At 38.8% G+C, this 26,412-nt stretch overlaps 1 protein-coding gene across 5 annotated transcripts in view; it reads right to left on the bottom strand.

The window, feature by feature from the left end:
* Positions 1-1,767: 1,767 nt before the first annotated feature.
* The window catches only part of Rab5 (RAS oncogene family member Rab5), a 119,982-nt gene continuing 95,337 nt past the window's right edge, over positions 1,768-26,412 (bottom strand). For all 5 annotated transcript variants that reach the window (XM_067151847.2, XM_067151846.2, XM_067151844.2 and 2 more), the window contains exon 6: positions 1,768-2,736. The gene's annotated coding sequence lies outside the window, so the exon portion shown is untranslated. The remainder of the gene's footprint in view (positions 2,737-26,412) is intronic.

Genomic DNA, 26,412 nt, shown 5'->3' with positions numbered 1-26,412 from the left:
TGGTGGTGAGAATCTGCATGAAGATAGCGATTTCTATGGGTAGGCTTACGATAGACAATATGTCCTAAGGAGCCGCCTGGTTTCTTTCTTACTAGAACATCCAAGAAAGAAAGGCATCCGTCCGACTCCATCTCCATAGTGAATTTTATTGAAGGATGTTGCTGATTTAGGTGGTTTAGAAATAGATGAAGTTCCTCAGGACCTTCTGTCGAGACCACAAATGCATCATCAACATACCTCCACTATATTTTGAGGAGGAGGCTATTGCTTCGGCGCCCGTCAAACCTAATCCTGAGAAACTGTGGTTTTGGCAACGATACTAAACTCTTGAGAACCTACTTCTCAGTTGTAGAGTGCTTTATATTCTTGATGCTAAATATAGTTTAAAAGAAAAACAAAAATGCTTTAATGTATTTTACCTGAGACCTTCAGGCACCCTTGTAAATTTTCAGCTAACCATGCAGGTTTCCTTTTGAGCTATAACAGATACAAAGTACAAACGCGCACCTCAGCTTCTTGATATTAATTACGTATATTCTTTGTTCGAGTTTTGGTTAATGTTCACTAAAGGTATCTAAATGTGTTCTATACAACTTTAATAAATGTCAGTAGTAACTACTACCATGTGCAACACACAAATCTACAGCCTCAGCCCGTTTTCTTCCACATAATGACTTTTCTTTTTGATACTGTAGTTTCTTATATTGTTGCCAAGAGAACTGGTGTTGCCCATGCAGCATTTGGATGACTATCACACCTGACCATGGTGTACCATCACAACATTGCTGTATGGTTGTGAAACTTGGACCCTTTACCACCAACACCACTATGACTGATGTAAGTCAGATATAGAGAAACTAAACATAGTCAAAGATTGAATGCTTCAAGAATTTTCTTTATCGACATTGCGTACCTGGCTTTTTCATGCTGTTCATGCAGCTTATTGCACTGGAATAGTCAATTTTCTATGTAATACACATTAATATAAATTCATACGGCCAGGCTCATTGGCTCAAATGGTTGAAGCGCTGGCCTCCTGACCCCCAACTCGGCAGGTTCGATCCTGGTTTCAGATTGGTGGTATTTGAAGGTACTCCAAATACGTCACCCTTGTGTTCGTAGATTTATTGACACGTAAAAGAACTCCTGCTGGAATAAATTATGGCACCTCAGCATGTCTGAAAACTAAAAGTAATTAGTGGGATGTAAAGCCATTATTATTATTATTATTATTATTATTATTATTATTAAATTCATCTGAAGAATGTCTCATTAAATTTAAAAAGGCCACAGGAACATGGGAATATTTACTGTAGATCTTAATTTTTCTTCTTGGCCAAAATTCAAACTCAAAGCAGCGTTACAAGTAATTCTTTCTCTGAATAAGACTGACTCGAATTTGTATCAGTTTTATGAAAATTTTAGAATACATTTTTAGACAAGGATTTATACATAGATAAATATGACTAATTTATGAAGGAAAAGCCACCACACCCCAACTGACCATATAAATTATTCAAATCACTTGAACTGAAAGTGGCCAACACAATTTATTGTATTTTTAACAACGGATTCAATGTATTGTTCATGTACAAAATTGCACACAAATTTGCAAGCACTAGAATAGAAAGATTGAACATAAAAACAATCAAGTGAAACAGGACAGCCATTTGACTATCACATGGAAAATATAAAAAAATTCTGGAATAATTGTAAGGACCAGTGGTATCTGAATAAGTAATACATTTCACAAATATCTGTAACAAATATGGTATATATCCTACTAACTTTATTTCTGTATGTTTTATCCTGTACAATCTTTGTGTGTTCCTGTGCACACAAAAAGATAAAGCAAGCAAGTATAATACAGTGCTCGATTTTGCTGGGTAAACTCTTATTTAAACACCCATGCACAACATTTCTAATTCAGAGCGTATTAATTTCATTAAACAATTTATAGAACTTTTAATAAAAATGTACAGCCACCACAGCAATACGCTATTTGTACATCTAAACAAAACAGATTGACTAACTTTTAGTTATTAGAATAATAATAATAATAATAAACAACTTATCTTTGATATGATACATAAGCTAATAGTTTGGACCATGAGCATATTTATTTTTAAGACAATTCAGACAAGACAGAAATATGTTCCAAATGTGCAATTTGCAAGGTATTACAATAATTCTCACATTTTGTAATTGTACACTTTGAACATAAGCTGCCATACATGGCTACAGCCTCTTTACAATTATTGAAGATGGGACTTTTAATTTTTTTGTAATTTTGGAACTTGAGAAACTTAAATTTTGGAACACATTTCTGAATTACAGTATATAACTTAGCACAGTGTGTTCACAAGTTTTCTTATACGAAGAATCTTGACAGAGTCTTGTAAAAATACCAATCTTCGACAGCTACAGTTGCTCTGGGTCAGGGCAGTGCAGTGCAGTAATTCGAACAATATAGTATATTTCCAGGACTCCATAATAGACGTACGTACAGCGTATTCCATTATTAATATTACACTTATTTCACCTATTAATTGCCACTGATATTTATGTATCAAGTCTTTTGCATGGCAACCGATAGGAGGATTACAATGGAAATTTGTTCATTCACATGTGGAGGTCTCTGTTGTTCCGACCGCCAGGAATGTTTCCAGCCAACAGCCGGCCTGGTCCGTCAAAGCCAGCCGGAACTTTGCCCTCCTAGCTAAGAATGGAACAAACCTGCAAAAGAAATATTTAAAATAAAGCATTGAATTAGCATTTTGCATAGATCAGAGAACAATGTAGGAATATATAGAGTCAAACTACAACTGGTGGCAGCCTTTTCTTAAACCTTTTTAAAGAACTTTGAAATTTATCAATCATTTCCCTTGATAAGTTATTCCAATCCCTTACTCTAAAAGCTCCGCCATCTTGTCTCCTTATTCCCAAGCCCAAAGTTTGCAACATCGCCCACAAAAAAATTGTGCTGCTTTCCTTTGGATCTTCTTCAGTTCTTGTATCAAATAATCTGGTGTGGGTCCATACTATCACCAGAGACTTATCCTTAAAAACCCCAAAATACCCTCATAGCCCAGACACCTAGGTACTTCATCAACCCAGCAATTAAAACAAGAGGTGAAATTTACAACCTGACCTTTCATCCCATTTACCATCGCGCAACATTGTCTAGGCACCCCTGCAGTCGCTCATACAACACGGCCTCAGCTACCGTCACGCCATCTGGCTGTCTGCTCGCCAATTTTGACTTTCCGTTTTACTCTAGGCCCACTAGATGGCAGACAGAGTCGTCTATGGCTGAGATTTTAATGAATTTTGTTCGGTAAACACCAAATGTGTCACCAGAGATCTTTTACATGCTGACATCGTACGACGTGGCCAACCACCTGTGCTGGGTTTGAACCCGCTATCTCGGCATCCGGAGGCCGACACTACCCCTGATCCACAGAGGGAGCTTACTACTCGCTACTCTAGACAGTATAGCCTTATCTGTGATTCCTGTTCGTTATTCATACTATAATAATACTGCCTTATGGGAATCCCCCTCCCCCCACCTGTTAATTATCATAAGATCGGATAACACTTCACCTACTCTAAGTTCTGTTTTCTAGAAATTTAGCCAACCATTTAACCACTCGTCAGGTCCTCAGTGACCTCCCATGATCTTTCCTATCGAAACCTTTAGACAGGTCAATAGCAAAATTGTCCATTTGATCCCCTGAATCTAAAATATCTTGCCGAAATGCTACAAGTTGAGCCTTACTGGAATAACCTTTCCTAAATCTGAACTGGCTTCTATCAAACCAGTTACTGATTTTGCCAATTTGTCTAATATAATCAGAAAGAATGCTTTCCCACAGCTTATAAACTCGTCAAGCTGACTGGCCTGTAATTACCTTTCCCCTTGTACACTGGGACAACTATTGCAACTCTCCATTCATTTGGTATCACTCCATCATGCAAGCAGTAATCTAATAAGTATTTCAGATAAGGCACTATATCCCAGCCCATAGCCTTTAACATAAACCACAAATCTTACCAATCCCAGCTGCTTTTCTAGCTTTCTACCTTTGTATCTTTTTGTAAAGGTCTATTATCGTAGGTCAATTTCAGTAATTTGCCAGCATTAACTCCTCTACCAGGACATTATTCTTATATCCAACTACCAATACATACTGAGGCAGAAGTCCTTGCATATACAATCCCCTTGTTCATTAATGATTCTTGGAACCTGTATCTATTCATATGGCTGCTAGTTATGTTATCCTTAGCTTCTCTAGCAAGCTCCTTCAATCTTTCCTTACTCCCATTTCTTTCTAATCTGCACTTCCTTTCCCTGTTTTAATGCGTCCTTACCACTATTATCACACTCCTAAACAATTGCTTTAAACCTCTCCCATAAATCTTTATTTTCCGTGGGTCATAATCGCTTTTAAAAAATTTGTCAACGCCTCTCTTAACCATATATTATAGTCCTACTTTTATGACATTCCTTTTTATCACAGTTTTAACTACTTCACCAAAGCTAGAGTTAATGTCAGTTTGGTGTAGAAAACGTTCTCTCTTCAACACCGAGATTGCAGCCTTTTAAAGTGTCCTAATTTTGTCATTTCCTTCATTCAAAAATTAAAATTTATTTATATATGAAAACAGCAGTCAATTTCATGAACTACAAGCTGTAACTCAAGTCGCATGAAGGGAAATGAGGAATTTCACCATTTATCAAGTCAACATACAATATTTTGAAATGTATTTTGCGATTCGCTGGGAATTCATTTTGCAACTACATTTTTGTATGCTCTTTTCAGATTCTAAAGCACATACAGGCAAGAAACCAATTAAAATCAATATATGAACTCAAATCTACATTCAGTTTTATTACAAGTAAACAAATTCAGTCTAATCATTGAGATGGAAAGAATGCAACACAGTACCAAGAGGAAATGATGGGCCTGGGATTTCACAAATGTCCCAGAAGATAAACTGCAATAGTTTTTGCGAATACACTGTTACATGAAAGTGTAAAGTTGACAAATATTTGTGTTTCTCCCTCCCCCAGCTACATAGTTATAATCGTATGCACAAAGTTTGTAAGAAAGACTAGATACATTCATAGGCTACTTACAGGGAAGAGCAACAGACAAGTTTATTCAATGGAAAACAAATTTGTTGTAATTATTATTAAATGAGTGCAATAAACACTGTGCTCAGTGTCAAGTCATGCTGGAAGTGCTTTAGTTTTTATGTAAAACAAGCAATTTCTTTCAAATTTTCAAGACAAAGTGTTTAAGAAGTGTAAGTTTATTTTACTCATTATAAGAATGACATCATTAGCAAGTTTAACTCCAGTCGTCACATAATCACTAACAGCATGCCTGATTCTTCAAGCTAATATTCAATGTTAGCCACTCTATAGATAATTATCTTCAATAAACAGGGGAACAGTGTAAGTCTCTTTGAACGAGTGTGGAGGGGACATTTGACTGTGACTTCCGAGCCAGAAACATACTAAACAATTCCCGTTACGTATGTACAAGACATACTACATTAAAAAAATATTACGTCCTTAAAATAATCTTTCGATATTCCACGGCCAGGAATTAAATAACAGATTCGAGTTTTATTGTGGGATTTTTAAGATCTAAACTAAGTTTTGTTCTATGTCATTCCTTTCTGTAAATAAGCATTTCGCTGTAATTTGCGAATGTGCTCAAGAGAATGCAGTACTATTCACTTTCTCTCAAGATGCTGCCATTTGTCTCTTGAGCGAGAGAAATTCCCATCCCTAGCAGTTGCCCACGTAACAGATTCCCTCTCAACTGTTTGCTTACTTTTTCTTAAACTATTTCAAATAACATGGAAATTTTACTGCACACTCTTAGTCTTTTTTTAGTTGAGTTATTGCATCAGTGACCATGCACACCGGTGAACTGAGAGATTCTTTCCAATCTAAAACAAACAATTCTGAGTGATCATGACTCATAGGCTGACTTGAGTTAATTGTCTAATGTCAACTATGTTGTTATACTAAGATTCAAAATAAAAGTCTTAAATACCTCATAGCTACTTTGGAATTATGTTTTTATTATCTTTTTGACCACCACACACAAATAAAACTATTATTTTAAACCTCCCTGAAAGAAGAGGACAGCAAATGCAAGTGGGTATTATTTTTAAATGAGCTGAGAGCAAGAGTCCATTTTAGCATAAAATTCTTTCAGCGAGCCAAGGTTCTGTATGTGTCGGCTCCCTGCCAATGTTCAGTGTGTGTGTGTGTGTCACTGATGCACGAGTGCACCACTCAGCACTGCCGAGGTCAGCTCAATCGTGTGCCGCGAGCCTGCCACTGCTGGGATTTTATTCACTCAAGACAGATGAATCAATTTATACACTGCTTCCAATCACACTCAGTAGCCATCACTAGTAACGAGGTGTTAATATAAGGAAAGATCTTCATTGGGGTAATCTCGCACAGGATTGCAAATGAAGGTTACAGGGGTTGTAGTTGGGATGTAAAGGAGAGGGTATGCACGTCACTGGTAAGAACCCCTCATCAAGATAACTTTTTATAAGCACTGGAAACGAACAAAGGGAAGCAACACGATTTGTTCTCTGTGATTTCCAACAAAAGTTGCAAACATTGGGCTGGAAAAACTTAGATGTAAGGAGACTAAAATCTGAAATGTTTTGAGCTGTTTTCAAATGACATTAGTAGACTGAGTGGAGTTTACTGAAGAGGAATCAAGGAATTGAATTGAATTGAATAATTGAATGGGGGTGGAGGTATTTGATAAATTTCCAGACTTTGAAATTATTTAAGAGAAGACTAGGTAAACTGCCACCTGGGTGACGGCCCTAAATGCAGATCAATGACTGAAAAAGTCAGTTGAAAATGAATACGAATAGAATAAAGTTGGATTGGAACAATTTTAAGAAGGAACAAGGCTACAAGGAACATCCCATCCCAGTGGGAGCAGGATGAGGGAAATTGGATGATGAGTAATGGGTACTTTCCTGGACTGCTAAGCCACTCTGTGGTGGAGACTGTTCATGAAAAATACTGACTCACAACCATGATATAAGGTCTTGCATTGGCACAGAGTAAAAGGAAGTAGTCCTCAACATTATGTCTAAGGCTGAACAGTGGTGTTCAGAATCTCTTGAAAATTTCACTGTGCCATGGATGAGAACGAGAAGAGAGACTCCAGCAAACGAATGGATATCTTTATTAGGTTAGGAAATCACTGTAGTTCAAATTCGACCGTGCTGTCCTCGGAATTCATTATTACTGACAATAAGAACTGATCAGATCATAGTACAACTTTGTCACCACCAAACCTGCCTTTTCTGGATATCTCAAATGGAGATATATTGGCGGTTTCTTTCCGAGGTCCACTATACTCTTGTACGTCTGGTGTCTGGTCGTTAAATCAATGCTGGTCTCGACACTGAAGATCATATTTCTCTATGATGCAATGGACTGTTACTGGTGAACAAGGGTAAAGTTTCTTCAATGAGCTTGGTTCTCCGAGACAGATTAACATTATGCAGTCTTGGGCATGCAGTTTAATCCGAGATTTGAACCCCTGTTACTCAGAAGTTGGATCTAAGATGTGGCAGTAGATGTTGGTTACCTACAAGCTGCAAATTTGAGATGCGTGGTGACAACTGCTTGGGCTTGTTTCTTATCTTAGACCACCCTGAGCAATATTAATACTGCTATGTATGGCCAGCCAAACAAAAAGCAACAACACTGGAAGAAAAGTGGATCCCTGTGAGAGCAGAAACTGTATTTATCTTAAGGCTTGCCTTTTTTTTTTTTCTCATACCTACAACATGTCATAAAATGATCAGTATGAAGTATGCAGAGCACTGGTTATCAAAGTTCTTTTTTTTTTTTTAGTTTACCCTAAAAGTTTTTCAATGCTGTGATTTATGAAAATGGTTATTACCTTCCACTTTGCATAGCAATGAGCAAACTTATGAACATACCACAAAGTTACTACACTCATCTTGCCTAACTATCGGCTGTTACTAACTCTGGCGATTATTATGGACTCCATTTTTGGTATGCTAGCTAGAAGGTCCTGGATCGTTTCCTGGGGGATGTATCAATTTGTGAAAATCTACATGAAATTTATCAAGTGCAATCCTGGGTGATGAGCGCCCACTCTTCTGGTAGTAATGCGAGGGTGTCAAAGTTGTGACGCCCAAGCATACTGTGAGCTCCCAGTCAAGGATTCGTATCCTGAAATCACGTCAGGCAGCAAGCAGTATGAGAGTGTTCATTATCATGCATCAGGATGAAATGTCGACCAACTAAGGCAGCATAGGGGATAACATGCTCTACAATGTAACAGTGCATTCATCGACGAAAATAATTTCCTTCTGGGCCTCCCATACTATGATGGAGCTACGACCAAACGGTGACCTCTCTGAGATGTTGCACCCCGCGCCTTCTCCACACTCTCTCTACCGTTAGGTGACCGGAGGCATCATCGTGACTCATCTGAACAGTACCATCGACCACTGCTCCACAGTCAAACTCTGAAGTTGATGTGCAAACTCTAATCATCAAGGGTTATGAACTTCAAGTTGTTGGTCTGTATTGAACTGGGATAACAAACAGCAGAATTTTCCACCTATTTAATACATAGTTTTATTTACAATGTTATTTACATTACACGGGACTACTTTCAACCCTACTCAGGGTCATCAGCCATATTTAAACGTACACAATATTTGACAAAATCCTAAAACACGTTTCTAAGCAGTATGAGAATATATAATTTATAATATGGTGTGTGGTTGAATTAGGCAAGGTGCTATGGCGAGTGACATAGGTGAGCAATATATAACACAAGTACACTAAACATGCCAAAAAAGTCTGGGTATAAAAGTACAAATGAGATGCTCTGTGTTGTAGGTCAATTTCAGTATGATTTTAGACACATGGTGTATCAGATGGAATTCAGTAGGTCCTGGTAATACATAACGGTTGTGGACCGAGTGCTATGGTACTAAGAATGAACACAATATAACACATACTGAATATGAAGTTTTAGAATTCTTCTTGAGAAGAAAGTAGACACTGCGCGTGGTGATATTAATGGGTGGAACTCTCAGTTCAAAGCGGAAACAAATTGGACCTATTAAAATTGAGAAAAGCCAGTAAAATGCAAAGTACGCGGAAAGAAGAATAGATTACAACAAAGCGAATGGACACTCACCTCGCGCTGCGGTGGGTGCAGATTAGCTAGCAGTGTGAGACTGGTGACGGAAGGAGAAATATTGGGGGGGGGGGGGGAAGGGGGGGGAGGAAGGTGAGGGGCAGGTGCATGCGGGTTGGGTAGAGTGGTGGTGGCTTGGGAGGGGTTGGGGGGGGGGGGGGGTGGAAGGAGGAGGAGGGGTGAATTTAAGGTGGAGGAGGGGTGAATTTAAGGTGGAGCTGAAGGGTGTGGGAGAAAGGGTAATTGTTTTGGAAAAGTACCTTTAATTAAACTTAGGACTGAATTCTGGTTGGCTGAATTATTGTTTCTGAGGAAAATGATAAATCAAAAAGGATGTTGGGTTCCTCCGACATTTCATTAAGATTATAATCAGCGTTTGGTCTAGGTGTATGTAGTATGTTGAGTAAAGGGCCCTTATTTGCTAATTCAAGAATGTCATGTCTTATTCATGTTTTGTCTATGTCTTGAATTCCATCTGATACACCATGTGTCTAAAATCATACTGAAATTGACCTACCACACAGAGCATCTCATTTGTACTTTTATAACCAGACTTTTTAGCGTGTTTAGTGTACTTGTGTTATATATTGCTCACCTATGTCACTCGTAATATTTCACTTTCGTTTGCAACATTTTGAGTGCCGTAGCACCTTGCCTAATTCAACCACACGTCATATTGTAAATTATATATTCTCTTACTGCTTAGAAAGATGTTTTAGGATTTCGTTAAATATTGTGTATGTTTAAATATGGCTAATAATGACCCCGAGTAGGGTTGAAACTAGTACCATGCAATGTAAATAACATCGTAAATAAAATTGAATACGTGGAAAACTCTCCCGTTTATGATGTGCAAACTGTAATCGAGCTGCTCTGTGCTGCAGTTGCAGGTCTTCTTGAGGTCAAATTGGCTTCTTGGAGTCTCCGCCTGACAGTCCTCGCTGTCACAGTGACATTTCCTACTGCCTCAAGTAGATTTCTGGCTTGGAAGACTGTAGTTTGGCGTTTGCTCAAGACTTGGAGGACCAGAAACCTATCGTTCCTAGCAGATGTAGACCTCCGATGGCCTGATCCAGGTCATCTGTGTTAGGTATCGAGTTAACGTCTTACCGTCTTGCTAATAAAAAGTTTTTATACACTTGTTTAACACTTGTATAGTTATACAGTGAATAAACCCTGTATAAACGTATATTTTTCTTACTAATAAAAGTGGTATACGCATTGTATTACTATAGAGCACATATACATTCGTTCCAAGTCTTAGGAATCTCTTCCTGCAGTTCACTGACGTATTTCGCACGTTCACCGCCTTTATGATCGCTTCTGCTGGTTATCTACAAGCAAAACTTTCTGGAAAGTCGCGCAGTAGCACGGCATATCGAAAAGGCAGTGGCAACACAAAGTGAGAAAGCTGGAAATTGGCTTATATTGATATCAATATTTCTTCAGCTTCCTTGTGTAATGAACGCCGCAAAAGAAATGGAAAAGCTTAAGAAAATAACAAGAGCACCTAACTAGGATAGTACGGAAAATGTAAGCAATTGTAATTGAATCGGTGAGTTGAAGAGTACAGAATCCAAAATCCTTACTTTTCAGGAGAAAGGAAAAACTGTTTTGTAGCTAAAAGAAAGGTTTGATCAAAAAAGTTTCTATTAGGCATTTATACACCATACAACTTATCTGCATATTCAACTACAAATTATGGAAATCACACTACATCTGGTTTTCAAGTTATACCATTTCTTATGTCAAGGAATATGTCTCTTTTTATACTCAAAATTGAGGAAGATCTTTGTAGAGGCAGATAATGTATAATAAACTCGCAATTTCAAAACTCTATTAAGCAGTAACACATTATTACACAAAAATACGCCCAACCATCATTTCTTTTATAGTTATTCATTGTCATTCCATCTCTTTAAAGTGTTTTACCTTGCGAAGCTGCCTAGCCTCCATAACCTCTGAAAGGTCTTCTATGTTTAAAACCTCTAAAAGCTCTTGTATGTGAAGATCATCAACATTATCACCCATTCTTTCAATGTGTGTTCAATGTTAAATGGATAAGTCTAATATTTCACCTCGATTATATTACTGTAGACAGTAAACAGCACGAAAATAAACTGCTCACTCATTTCTTTTTTCCACTACTCGCTGCTATACAGCACTTATACAAGGGTAGTGGTCTGTATAAGCAATTCAATGAATAACTATAACATGTGTATACACAGGAGGCTTATACACGGTTTATTAGTAATGAATTTCACATAAACGGTGTAAAAAACCTTATATAAAAGTTATACACTGTTTATTAGTAAGACAGGTAGAGCACACAGGATGCTTCCTTGTGATGCACCAAAGGCATTACCCACATTAACGAATGCTGCTTCCATCGTCCACCAATGCCACTGCTCTTGCAACGTCTTCTGGCGAAGAGGCATCTTAACGTGTCAAATGTGAAAAAGAAATTGAAGGAAAATTTTTCTTTGTGACGAGTGTCACACTGATAATCCATCAATAGCTTCCACACCAGTATCGTAGAACTCAAAGTGTTATTGCGAGTCGGTGCAATAAAATTGAGTGCCCAGCACTTGGGGGTGGAAAGCAGCTCCTTAAGTTTATTTACAATAACATACTATTCTTCCTGAAAACTGCAGAATACACATAATTCCCTCTAATAATTCATGTTTAACCCTTCAAGCCAGTATTAAAAGTTGGCCAAGTTTTACCCTAAAGTTGTAATAAATTTTAGTATAATATCACAATTTTACATGCTGTCACAAACATTGATAAATCATCTAAACCATTTGTCTGATTTTATTAAAATTAAGTAGATATGCAGTTCATATCATGAAGTTGTGGTACCTACATACAAAATGTTGGCACGTCGCATGACTAAGTGGTATGTTCCGAGCTGTCAGTGGAGAGATGGCGTGGAATGATAACAGTAGATGAATATGTTTGAGTGATGTCTTTAAAAGTAGGAAAGTTCACAATATGAAGATAAAGCTGGAATTCAAGAGGACAAATTGGGGTAAATATTTGTTTATAGGAAGGGGAGTTAGGTATTGGAATAACTTACCACGGGAGATGTTCAATAGAGTTGAAATTTCTTTGTGATCATTTAAGAAAAGGCTAGGAAAAGAACAGATAGGGAATCTGCCTCCTGGGTGACTGCCCTAAATGCAGATCAGTAGTGATTGACTGATATTTAAAGATTAGTTCTAAGCTATCCAGTGTTATGGTCTGGGGGGAAATTGAGGTTTCAAGAAGGGATCCCTACTAAAATACAGTCTGAGCGTTTGCTTCTGAATTATACCCATCAGCATAAACAAGTCGAGAACTACGTAGATTTCTTCCCTTGTCACTTCTTTTTACTGTCTCATTCGGGACCTTTTATTCAAGGGACTGCATTCCTGAATTCTTTTTTCTGCAAATTTGTTGATCTCTTTAACAATAACATCCATTAACATTTCATCAAAATACAATAAAAAAGATCCCAAAATACTCTTAGTTACACGTTGGGCCACACTTACCCGTGAAAGGGATTTTTGTTGGAAAAAAATTCAAATCAGGAGACCTAAATGCACAAATTGGAAAGGAGGAGATATATCAAAGAATAATACGGATCCATAGCTTACACAACAATACTAATGACAACGGACAGAGGTTGCTTGACCTTGCTACCAGCAGAAACATGAAAGTGATGTCAACATGTTTCCCTCATAAAGAGGCACACAAGCAAACATGGATATCGCTGGATGGAAAGACGTGTAATCAAATAGACGATGTAGTGATGGAGAAAACATGGGTATCCAATATCATGGATGTCAGATCATACAGAGGAACAAGTTGTGGTTCCGACCTGTTTCTAGTTAAGGCAATCTTAAGGTGTCGCATAATGAAAGCAAGGAAGGAGTGACGAGGATAGAAAAGTACAAAACTACTGAAGAATAAGGAAGTATCAGAAAGATACAGGAAAAAAATGGCAGAAGTTCTGGTGGAAAAATATAATAGGGATCAAACAGCAACCATTGAAACCAAATGGGTTGTTCTGAAGGAAAGCGTCGTGGCAAAGGACACCCTAGACATTGCACCCAAAATGAACACAAAGGAATGGTTTGATGAGGAATGCCAAAAAGCCATAGAAGAAAGAGATAAGGCATATAAAGCATACCTAGAGAGACCAATAAGGGTGAAGAAACAAGTGGTTGAAAATCTGAATAAAGAAGTAAGGAATGAATGTCGAAGAAAGGAGAAATTTAAATGGCTAGAAAAGTGGAAAAATTTTAAGAAGATAATAGCTTCATGGCTTACAGAAAAGTTAAGGAAGTGAAAAAAGGATTCAAGGCAAGAACAAACATGTGTAAGGACAGAAATGGACAGCTTTTGGGAGATGAAGGGATCTAAGATAGATGGAAGGAATATTTCCAACACCACCTGAACCCAGTAGAAATGGAAGGGAAAACACCAACTACCTCAAGGAACAACTATGAGAAATGAATTGGAAATCACAGTACCATCTATGCAAGAAGTGATAGAATCCATACAGCAACTGAAAAACAAAGCACCAGGTATCGATGGAATCCCTGCAGAGTTGTGGAAATACGGAGGAACCACACTACAAGAAGCTATATACGATGTAATTGCGAGTGCGTGGAATACAGAAGAAATGCCTGAAGATTGGCGCAAAGGCATCATATGCCCAATATACAAGAATATACAAGTTTGTATGTAGCAGTTATAGAGGGATCACACTGCTGTGCACAGTATAAGCTGTTCACCTCCATCCTGAAGAAGAGACTAGAACCCCTGGTGGAGAAGGTACCAGGCAAGGTGCAGGAAGGGAAGATCCACTATTGATCAGATATTTACAGTGAAACAAGTGTTGGAACGGGGCATAGATGTGGTACAGATGTTTATAGACTCAACAAGCATACGACTATTGACAGGGATAAATTAATGGAGATATTAAGAGAGTTCAAGATACCACAAAAGCTGGCGAGACTCGTGGAATTAACTATGAGAAATACGATGGTGGGAGTGAAAATTCAGACTGAAATAGGCAGCTTCTTTGAAGTGAATTAGGGATTGAAGCAAGGAGATGATCTGGCACCAATTCTATTTAACCTGGCACTAGAATTAATGATTAGAAAGTTAAGGGTGGACACCAGTGGAACACTTCTTACAAAACTACTCAACTAGTTGGATATGCTGATGACAAATTTGATGGGAACAACAACAAGGACAGTTAAAGAAGTATTTGAAAACTTAAGAGAAAGCAAAGAGATCGGACTTAGGATCAATGAACAAAAGATGAAGGTAATGGGTGCAGCCTCGGAGAAGGAAGTATACAGATGACCAACTTGTCCCTGAAGGATCCAAAGTGGAGGTGGTGGATGAGTTTAAATATCTTGGTGTACATCTAACGAACAAGAATGAGGAAATGGTAGAAATACAAGCAAGAATTCAAAGAGCATAATTCACAGTACTACTACTTTTCAGAAGTAGAGACATAAACCAGAGCCTAAAAGTTATGCTATACAAAACCCTCATTCGCAGTATAGAGATATGGAAGTGATACGTGGACCCTCCCAAAGAAAGCTGTGGAGAAGATAAATTTCTTCGAAAGGAAAATCCTGAGGAGAATTTATCGACCCATATGCGTACAAGGGGACTGGAGAATTAGATATAACAAACTATATTCCCTGTATGGGGAGGCACCCCTGTCGCATGCCATTCGAATGAAGAGGCAGGTCATCTAATTAGGATGGAAGAACACCGAATCCCAAAGAAGGTATTCTTAGGAGACTTTGGAGGAAGAAGGCCTGTGGGAAGGCCACGTAACAGATGGGAAGATGGTGTACATCAGGACACAGCACACATCCTCAAGATCTGGAATTGGAGAGTAGCTGCGCGAGATCGACAAGTTTGGCGGGGAGCAACTGGGGAGGCCATGGCCGTTGCGCCATAGGTAAGGTAAGGTAAATTCAAATCAACAAATGCCCATGACTACTCGGGTGAGCATTCACAGATATTGCTATCGTTATTTACATCGCACGTAATTTCCTGCTGTGCACAATCATCATCACTAACACTTTCATCATCATTCGAATCATTCTCATCACTACTTTCACTCCATATGCGTTCAAGAGCTGCTTTAGATAAATACAGACCATGTTTACACTAATCGACATTGGTGAAACATTCTTTTTACGCCAACACAATGCCACATTACAGTAGAAGATGCTCCTCTGCATAGAATGATACACTGTGCTGTGAGCCGTGCTAAAAGTTAACGTTGACAACCAAGAGATGGCACGCAGATGTACATCTAAAACATCGCTAGCCTAGGCCGTAAAAGTATATGTCAAACCGCTCCTGGCTTACGTTTCATAGCTCCGTATACGTATACGTCGAACCGGCTTGAGTAGTTAATAATTACGATTTAGTTTTTACGAAGTGATCCACATTTTTGTCTGTTGGTACATCTGGATTCTATTGAATTCTTGACTTGGTCTACACTGACATGAAGCTTCATCTCTAAAACTTATAACTGATTTGTCTGTGGATAAAATTCCATACATGTTCCATGGTAGGATAGAGAAGTCAAAGGGATGATAGAACAAAAGAACATTAATCGTAAACACTGTCCTAAGTACTGTTAATTGGTTGTTTTGGTACATCTTAAATGTCTAACACATTTTACAAAATTATTTCAATCTTTTTTTAAAAGTGTACATTCACCTGGTACTGGCAAGTTTCTCACGGGCACCCTTTTCTCAGTAACTGCTATTGTTTGTAAATACACGCAAGGTGATTTATTGACACATAAAATCAAGTCTGATAGGATGAAATGAACATACAATACCATGCTCACTTTTTTTATAAGATACTATAAAATGTCATTCTTGCACTATTAAGTAACTTTGTTCTGTTAGTTGATAAAAAACAAAAAGTGAAATTGCTTAAAGCAACATGTAAATATCTTTACAAGGCTTACAGTATGCAGATAAAAATTGTGAATGGTTTCAGTAATTTAATTTACTGATTTATGACTAATTACAGCATTATTTGGTAAGAGTATTATTATTAAATAATTCAGTAGCACATCTAAATTTTACTTCAAACATGCAATGTAATAATGCCAGATGAGCTGTGGACTTGTTAATGGTTGTGTTGGGTATTCAGCCCGAAGGCTGGTTTGATCCTCTGCAGCTCCCCCAACAGCTGTCATAAATAGCCTAGGCGTCACTGAAGAGGCGTACTAGGGAAATGAGGAACGAGGTAGTTTCCTGTTGCTTTCCTTAATTTATTATTCATTCTTTGGTTGTCATGCCTTAATTGGTGTAACTATGCATTGGAACCCATTAATTATTCTTTGTCTACCTGGTGTTCCCTATGAGCAAGTGTTTTCACTGTGATTAGGATCGTAGCAGGATGACTTTACTCTACAATGGTCACCTTCGGCGCCTTCGTGATGCACTACCTGTTAACTGGTGGCGATGTAAAAGTTCTTGTGAACATGACGTAAACTAGCAATGAAAGAAGGCATACTGCAACTTGTAAGTGGAAAGGACTGGCAACTGCACAACTTTGTAAATCAACATTATCCTGGATTATCCTCCGTGTTCGCGATGACCAGAATTTTGTTTGTGCCATTATTTCAAAAGTCACTTGGACTATGTGTAAGTAGGGTAGCATCCTGCTTCATGAATGTACCGAGCTCAGAACATTTTAAGCAAGCCTCGGATCTATGGGAGTAACAGAGTCCCACTCCCATTTGACAGGCAAGGGACTCCTTGGAAACAACTTGGCGAACGAAATGAAATTCGATGGGGAGCTATCAATATTAACAGGGCTTATGGAAGAAAGACAGTAGAACTGGCTTAATCAACAAAGAGGATACATCTGGATGTGCTAGGAGTAAGTGATATTCGGGTAAGGGGAGATAACGAGGAAGAGATGGGAGATTATGAAGTGTACTTGACGGGTGTTAGAAAGGGAAGGGCAGAGTCTGGGGTAGGGCTCTCTATCAGGAATACCACTGCACACATAGATTCTGTTAGGCACGTAAATGAGCGAATGATGTGGGTAGATTTGGCAGTTGGAGGAATTAGGACGAGAATTGTCTCAGTGTATTCACCATGTGAGGGTGCAGATGAGGATGAAGTTGACAAGTTTTATGAAGCATTGAGTGACATCGTGGTCAGGGTCAGCAGCAAGGATAGAATAGTGCTAATGGGCGATTTCAATGCGAGAGTTGGGAATAGAACTGAAGGATACAAAAGGGTGATTGGTAAATGTGGGGAAGATATGGAAGCTAATGGGAATGGGAAGCGTTTGCAGGACTTCTGTGCTAGCATGGGCTTAACAGTTACAAATACATTCTTCAAGCATAAGGCTATTCACCGCTACACATGGCAGGCTAGGGGTACCAGATCTGTAACAGACTATATCTTAACCGACTTTGAATTCAGGAAATCAGTTAGGAATGTACGAGTTTTCCGGGAATTTTTCGATGATACAGACCACTCTCTGATCTGTAGTGAACTAAGTATCACCAGGCCTAGGATAGAGAAAGTGAAATCTGTCTGAAAACGAGTAAGGTGGAAAATTTTCTGGACAAGGAAATTATACAGAAGTACATGGATATGATTAGTGAGAAGTTTTGAACGGTAGACAGTAAGCAGGTTCAGGATATAGAAAAAGAATGGGTGGCATACAGGGATACTGTAGTAGAAACAGCAAGGGAATGCCTAGGAACAACTGTGTGTAAAGATGGGAAAAGGCGAACATCTTGGTGGAATGATGAAGTGAGAGCAGCTTGTAAACGTAAAAAGAAGGCTTATCAGAAAAGGCTCCAAACAAGGGCCGAGGCAGACAGGGAATTGTATGTAGATGAAAGAAACAGAGCGAAACAAATAGTTGTTAAATCCAAAAAGAAGTCGTGGGAAGATTTTGGTAATAACCTGGAAAGGCTAGGTCAAGCAGCAGGGAAAACTTTCCGGACAGTAATAAAGAATCTTAGGGAGGGGAAAAAGGAAATCAACAGTGTTTTGAGTTATTCAGGTGAACTCATAATAGATCCCAGGGAATCACTGGAGAGGTGGAGGGAATATTTTGAACATTATCTCATTGTAAAAGGAAATCGTCCTGGTGGTGGTGTGAACAGCCAAGCTCATGGGGAGGAGGAAAACGATGTTGGTGATATTACGCTGAAGAAAGTGGAAAGGATGGTAAATAAACTCCATTGTCAAAAAGTAGCAAGAATAGATGAAATGAGACCTGAAATGGTGAAATATAGTGGGAAGGCAGGGATGAAATGGCTTCAAAGAGTAATAAGATTAGCATGGAGTGTTGGTAAGGTACCTTCAGATTGGACAAAAGCAGTAATTGCACCGATCTATAAGCAAGGGAACAGGAAGTATTGCAACAACTATCGAGGTATCTCATCGATTAGTATACCAGGCCAAGTATTCACTGGCATCTTGGAAGGGAGGGTGTGATCAGTGGTTGAGTGGAAGCTGGATGAAAACCAGTGTGGTTTCAGACCACAGAGGGGCTGTCAGAATCAGATTTTCAGTATGCGCCAGGTAATTGAAAAATGCTATGAGAGGAATAGGCAGTTGTGTTCATGTTTCGTAGATCTAGATAAAGCATATGACAGGGTACCGAGGGAAAAGATGTTCTCCACACTGGGGGACTAAGGAATTAAAGGTAGATTATTAAAATCAAAGGCATTTATGTTGACAATTGGGCTGCAGTGAGAATTGATGGTAAATGAGTTCATGGTTCAGGGTCCTTATAGGGGTTAGTCAAGGCTGTAATCCTTCACCTTTCCTGTTCGCATTTTACATGGATCATCTGCTGAAAGGTATAAAGTGGCAGGGAAGGATTCAGTTAGGTGGAAATGTAGTAAGCAGTCTGGCCTATGCTGACGACTTGGTCTTAATAGCAGATGGTGCCGAAAGCCTGCAGTCTAATATCTTGGAACTTTTCAGCCCTTATTGAAGTGCTCATTTAATTTATCAGTCATTTATTCAAATGTACAGAGAATATTTAATTTTATTAAGTGCTAATACTGGCAGGAAACATCTACATTCAGCAGCCCATGTCGCAATTTCTGCAGGGAGCTTGGAGCGCGGATTTGTTTGCTCACCAGCTAAGTTTGGAAGGTGGAATTTTGACATGACGCACACAAAGCCGAACAAGGGGACAATAGAATTCCAACGGACAACAGAATTCCAACGGACAACATTTCGGATGCCCGGGCGAGAGGCTAGGGTCGCTTATAAGAAAGGTTGGAAGTAAGCGTCAGGTATGCGATGCGTTGAGCCAATGAAACGATAAAGCCACCGTCTATATGACTAGGCATTGGTCTAGGGAAAAAGATGGCCCCAATCGAGGACACGACTGCGTCTTCGAGGACGAGTTAATAAAAACGATGACCGCGTCAGTTAGTTACCCTTTTATTCGGCGAGATTATGTGTAGGTAACATCGTAAGAAGTTTTTATTTACGCGAGTGATCGTGTGGGGACTCTTAAGATTTTGTTGGAAGACGCTCAGTCTACATTTGATATACTCAAGTTTTCTAATACTGGGAAAATGGCATTTAACTTACGATTAGCAAAGGGAGAGAACAGTTCCATTTAATTATTTCAAAGTGCATAGTAGCCTGCCTGTGTAAATCGTTTTCCGAGGGCATAAACTTTACCATTTTCAGTTCAGCCGTGTAAAATATGGGAAATATTTGACCTAGTTACGGGTGTAGATAAGAGAAGCGGTTCCCCGACTGAATGGGAACTGGTTTCACGGTCGGCGGAATTTACCCCGGCTGTAGTATTCTCCTAACCGGCCGGTTGATCTTGAGCTAATTTCTACATCGTGAACGAGGGGATGTTTTAGACGACATCCAGAAGCATAAGCAGCAACGGAAATACATCACCTTTCTACCCCTCGATGGAGACTAAAGGACTGATCCAAGTCTTTTCTGAAGGCAGCATTATCATCGATATGGCGGGCTAAAAGCCAAATGGGGTCGGCTGTCTCCTGAGAACGAGTGGCCACAAGTCAAGATAACAGATGAGTCTTCTTCTTCTTCTTTCTTCTTCTTTTCTAGCCTATTTCAATCCACTGCTGGATATAGGCCTCTTCCATGTGCTTCCATCGTCTTCGGTCTTGAGCCACTTGGAACCAGCGTGTTCCAGCCAACAGCTTTATGTCGTCGAGCCATCTCTTCAGGGGTCTTCCAATGCCTCTCTTGTGTCCCCATGGTCTCCAGTGAACAATCCTAGAGGTCCACCTGTTGTAGTCTTGTCGAGCTACGTGTCCTACCCATTGCCGTTTTAGTCTTGCTACTCTCTCTAGGATGTCTATTACATTAGTTCTTCTCCTGATGTCCTCTGAACGGATCTTATCCCTAAGGCTGATCCCTAGCATCTGTCGCTCCATGGCTCGTTGTGTTCGCTGAAGCTTGCGAGCACTTTCCTTCGTCAGAGCCATCGTTTCCAGACCGTAAGTTGTAACTGGCAGCACGCACGTATTATAAACCTTGGTCTTCAGGTTAATTGGAACATCCTTGTTAGTGAGGATGAATCTTAGTTTTCGGAATGCAGTCCAACTCATACCTATTCTGCGAGGAATTTCTGCACGTTGGTTGTCTTTTCCAAGTTTTATCTTGTGTCCAAGATAGATGTACTCATCGACAGCTTCTATATATTGGTTTCCCGTTTTAAGTGGTCGACTCTCTGGGCTTAGTATGTAATTATGTGAGTGTGAACGTGTTTAATGCTGCAAAAGGGGATAGGTTAGTTTGATATTTAATTTCTGTAGATGTAGCTTTGGAAGGACTACATCCTATTTAAAGTAAATGAATGATAGGAAGCTTGTTAATGTAAATATAATTGTAACGTAAATGTGGACCGTTTGCATGAGGTCGCAGCTTGCTGTCTTACACTTTGTTCTGATTTATTTAGCTGAGTGGTTAGCGTCATTTTTTTACGAGTCAGTCTTTTTTCTGTCTTATATATATTTTTTATTTGTTTTGTTTCGATATTTGAGACGCAGTGTACGTCTCGGGGCTTAATTGTAAATGTAGATTAGGATTCAAATTAAAGTCAGGAAGGACTAGATTAATGTATTATTAATGGGAGCTCAAAGTGTGCGGAAACATGCCGTCACGTTTTCTGGCATTTATTGCATGCTGTGTGAATGAGTGTGTAAGACGGTGGAGTGGGGATCCACGAAGTTGTTAGCGTCATCTTCACGACTATTTTGTATATCTAGGTGGTAAATTAATTACTGATTCAAGAGTTCCACGAACGCAGTTTCCCATTTCGAGTTCCGAATATTACAAGTAATAAATCTCATTGTAGACCGTATTGGACATCAGATATGAACATTAAAACAAGAATAATAGTTAACAGCACCTTTCCAATACTTATCTTTCCTTATATTTAGGAAATAAACTTTACAACAGGCGTTGTAAGAATGGACATGTTTCGCTTAACAGTCGTAAGCATCATCAGCCGAAAATAAATCTTAGCCTAAAGTTAGGTCAGGGCCCTGAACCTAGTGTCCTTAACATATATGGCACCCTAAGAATCAACATTTATATTTAGAAAATGAAAATAGGCTTAAAACTAGTGTGAAAACATAGAATGTTACAACATGGATAAGAGAAAAAACACAATCGAGTTGAGACAGAGGATAAGAACAGAAAGTACAATACAGAGCTGGTAGTGAAATAATTAAAATCATTAGGATATCATTGTTAACTGTTAGTCAATCATCAGAATGTTCAAACATAAAAACAAGAGTGAAAATATATAAGAGTGTTCATCATGGCCGAGTTAGAAAAAACATGTAATCGTGTTGCCAGAGGTTAAAAACACAAGGTACAATACGGAGCTGGCAGTGTAATAATCAAACTCATGGCTGCCAGTCAGTTAATAAGAATGTTCATACATAACAAAACATGATGGTTATATTCTTTTAAGTGGAGAAATAATTAAATCCCACTCTTGTATAGATACGTGAGAACGGGCGAGAGAAATCATATCTTGTGGCAGACATGGAGTAGTAACACTTCAAACAGGATTGATCACGCCTGAAGCCGCTTCATTTTTGCTGGGAGTTCAAGACCAAAACGGAAAAAAATAACATGCCAAGTGCGTGAACTGAAATCTGAAAATGGAAAGAGGAAAAAGATGTACTCGGGCCTTGAAAATAGGGTGTTCAAAATAGGAGACTAAGATCGCTTACCTCTTATGTTGGATGAGCGTTGACCGGAGACATTAGCCGTTTAGGGGGTCTGTTAAATTTATGCCCGCTGCTGCGTGTGTTGTATCTGTGTGCTTGCCTTATTTTTTTCCGTTTTGGTCTTGAACTCCCAGCAAAAATGAAGCGGCTTCAGGCGTGATCAATCCTGTTTGAAGTGTTACTACTCCACGTCTGCTACAATATATGATTTCTCCACTTAAAAGAATATAACCATCATGTTTTGTTATGTATGAACATTCTTATTAACTGACTGGCAGCCATGAGTTTGATTATTACACTGCCAGCTCCGTGTTGTACCTTGTGTTTTTACCTCTGGCAACACGATTACGTGTTTTTTCTAACTCGGCCATGATGAACACTCTTATATATTTTCACTCTTGTTTTTATGTTTGAACATTCTGATTGACTGGTAACAATGATATCCTAATGATTTTAATTATTTCACTACCAGCTCTGTATTGTACTTTCTGTTCTTATCCTCTGTCTCAACTCGATTGTGTTTTTTCTCTTATCCATGTTGTAACATTCTATGTTTTCACACTAGTTTTAAGCCTATTTTCATTTTCTAAATATAAATGTTGATTCTTAGGGTGCCATATATGTTAAGGACACTAGGTTCAGGGCCCTGACCTAACTTTAGGCTAAGATTTATTTTCGGCTGATGATGCTTACGACTGTTAAGCGAAACATGTCCATTCTTACAACGCCTGTTGTAATGTTTATTTTCTAAATATAAGGAAAGATAAGTATTGGAAAGGGGGTGTTAACTATTATTCTTGTTTTAATGTTCCGAATATTAGTAAAAATTTTCTGTAAAATGTATTATTGTTATTATCAATGTAATATTTATTATTATTTATATGAGTTTCTGGCAATGTTCGATTGAGATCTCAGTAACTTTCCGATGTTCCGACATGACCGATTGTCAATGTGGCAATTTCTTAGTTTCACTTCATCATATTTATTACAGAGTTCGCCACCTCATTATTCATGTTTATTTTGTGTGCGAGTGCTTTATTTGTGACCAGCGCGGTCTTGTTTCTTTTCATGCGAGCGAATGTTAGACGATGTCCTTCATATTTCTTCAGTTTTACGCTATTTTAGGACATGAGGTATTTTGTGTGATTTTGAGTAAGAGGACGCATTCCTCATCTGAAAGGCCTGCATTTTCTTGATTGCGTGACTTGCCTCGGGTAGACTGTTGAGCAGTGTGTGTAAAGGGTTGGACCCTGTGGTTTGGGTATTGCTGTTTTATTTTGGGAGACGTTGATCTACACTTCTAGTCATTCCGCTGTGTGTTGGCGAGGGTGATACGTTTGTCTACCGAGGAGAGTTTTATATGAGCGGCCTATACTTCGTGATTTTATTGTTTCTGTCCATGTCTCTACAGTTGTGGCAGTTGAGAGTTTTATATCACGACGTTTGTTTAGGATTTTCTTTTATGACATAACCGCGCTGAGGAATATTTGTGTCATGTCATCTCTTCCAGCTTACAACGTTGAAATAGGTGTTGAAAGGTAAAGCCTACTCTGTCTTTTTTGTTTTTGTGTCCTGTAATTATTTTTCAGGAACCTGTGTTAAATAGGAAGTGTTGCTTAACGTCTAATTATGTTTCCTTTCATTTTCGTTGTGGCTTTAAGTGGATGCGAGTTGCGTGAATGCCGCATGCTTTCCTTGGTGAACCCTGGAAAATATGATATGTTTTAGTTTCTTTGAAGGTATATATTGCCATTTACACGTTTTGTTTGAGTGGCTCCTATCCGCATTTGTTTGTTATGATCATGAGTTTGTTCATGGCTCGAGATGTATATTTTGTGCGTAGGATGTTTTACCACTCAGCGTGTTATATATTGTACAGTTAGGTTAGTTTCCCCCCCACCCCTTTTGCACATTAGAGCACATCTTTTCTTAAGGTTAGGACCCCACTGCAATGTCAAGTGTGCAGAAATGGGGAACATACTCATCTACAGTTAAAAGTGTTAACAAAAAGTAATGCCAGGAGCGTGGTGCGTGCATGCAAGCCCGTGTGTTAAAATTAATTTTTTTTAAAAACTTAAAAATTTGATTTGATATGTTAAGTATGTGTGTTGGCATACTTGTGAATTTGTAAAATATTCTGATTCTCAAGATGGACTTTATCCAGCTGTAAAGGGAAACAACAATCTGAGTCATGTAAATCTGATTATTTCAAACTTTGCTATTTTTAAATATTGTTTACTTAATAAACAGATTTTCCTCCAAAACTGACGTCATGCTTTGCTTTGCTTTATTTGTAGTTTTAATTGACCTCTCCGTGTCCGTATTTAGTTATATGTTCCCCAACATGACCCAGGGTGTATGTATTTTTAGGGCAACGAGTATGGTATGAAAATTAGCCTTTCGAAGACGAAATTGATGTCTGTAGGTAAGAAATTCAACAGAATTGAATGTCAGATTGATGATACAAAGCTAGAACAGGTCGATAATTTCAAGTATTTAGGTTGTGTGTGTTCTCCCAGGATGGTAATATGGTAATATAGTGAGATTCTCTGCAAATAACCTCACTCCTTGTGGGTGGGGTTAACTTCCAATAAGTAACCAGGGGAACCTGACCCGTACAGAGCGTGTCCCCAGGTGGTGGATAGGTGGCCCCTACAGTATGTAGGGCTGCTTGAAATAACCAATACAACCCGCAGACTAACAGGTAGCCCAATTCCCGGGGGTTTTAAAATACTGGGACACCCTCTCTCCAGGGATCAAAAATATGGAGGGCCCTTGCCCTGGGTTAAGGGTGAAGAACTCAACGGCATCTATGGCGGAGAAGATGGACTTCGGTACGGTGGAGATGGCGGAAGAGGCAACCCATCCTTCTGGGGTGTACAGATGGAACCTACTGCCTTGTAGGACGAGGAAGGCATCCTCAAAGGCTAAGGGACTAAACCCTCTTATGCGTTAAGCCTAGCAAGTCAGCAGGAGAGTATGGAGTACATTCGCTTTCAATAAGAAAAAGAGCCTCTGAAAGAAGATTATAGACCGGACTGACATGTCCTCTCAGACAAGTGTAAAGTATGATGCCCGTAAGGCTGATGATATACAATGTTCTGAAAGGAAACCCCAAATAAAAGAGAGACCCAAATACCGAATTGAAACTATGAACATTCTATCATTAACTGGAAAGTTAGAACTCCTAGACATGGACAGAAGAAAAATATCAATATTGGGATTAAGCGAGACCAAATGGAAAGGGATTGGAAGTAAGACACTTCGTGGAGGATATAAATTATATTGGAGTAGACAGGAGAAGGTAGCGAAAAATGGTGTTGGATTCTTAATTAACGAAGGGACTGGTGCTACAGCTGAAGTTATCTGCAAAAGTGACAGAATCATTAAAATGTTCATGAAACTGGAGAACACTAAATACAGTGTCATACAAGTGTATGCCCCACAGACAGGCTGCAGTGAGGAAGACAAAGAAATTTCGGCAAGACCTGGAAGATACAGTTAATGAAGAAAATATTATTATTATTATTATTATTATTATTATTATTATTATTAGAGATCTAAAGGCGCAAGTTGGGGTAGACAGACTTGGGTACGAGAACATCATTCGTCCACATGGATTTGGACAAAGGAACCCAGAAGAACAACTATTAGATCTGTGCGAAAGAAATGATCTTATAATCAAAAATACATTCTTCAAAAAAAAGAGTCACAGAATAACAAGGTACAGTTGGGATGGCCAGTATAGAACACTGACTACGTAATCACGAATAAAGATGGTGGCAGGTACATCACAGATGCAAAAGGTCATCTCTAGTGAAAGCATGGACAGTGACCAGATTGTTGGTAGTAGACTTCAAACATAAGACTAATGAAACACAGAAAATTATGAAAAAAACCAAGGGT

The sequence above is a fragment of the Anabrus simplex genome, chromosome 7 (assembly GCF_040414725.1).
Source record: "Anabrus simplex isolate iqAnaSimp1 chromosome 7, ASM4041472v1, whole genome shotgun sequence".
Taxonomy (NCBI): Eukaryota; Metazoa; Arthropoda; class Insecta; order Orthoptera; family Tettigoniidae; genus Anabrus; species Anabrus simplex.
Note: the sequence above shows the minus strand (reverse complement) of the source record. Positions and strands in the feature narration are given on the sequence as shown.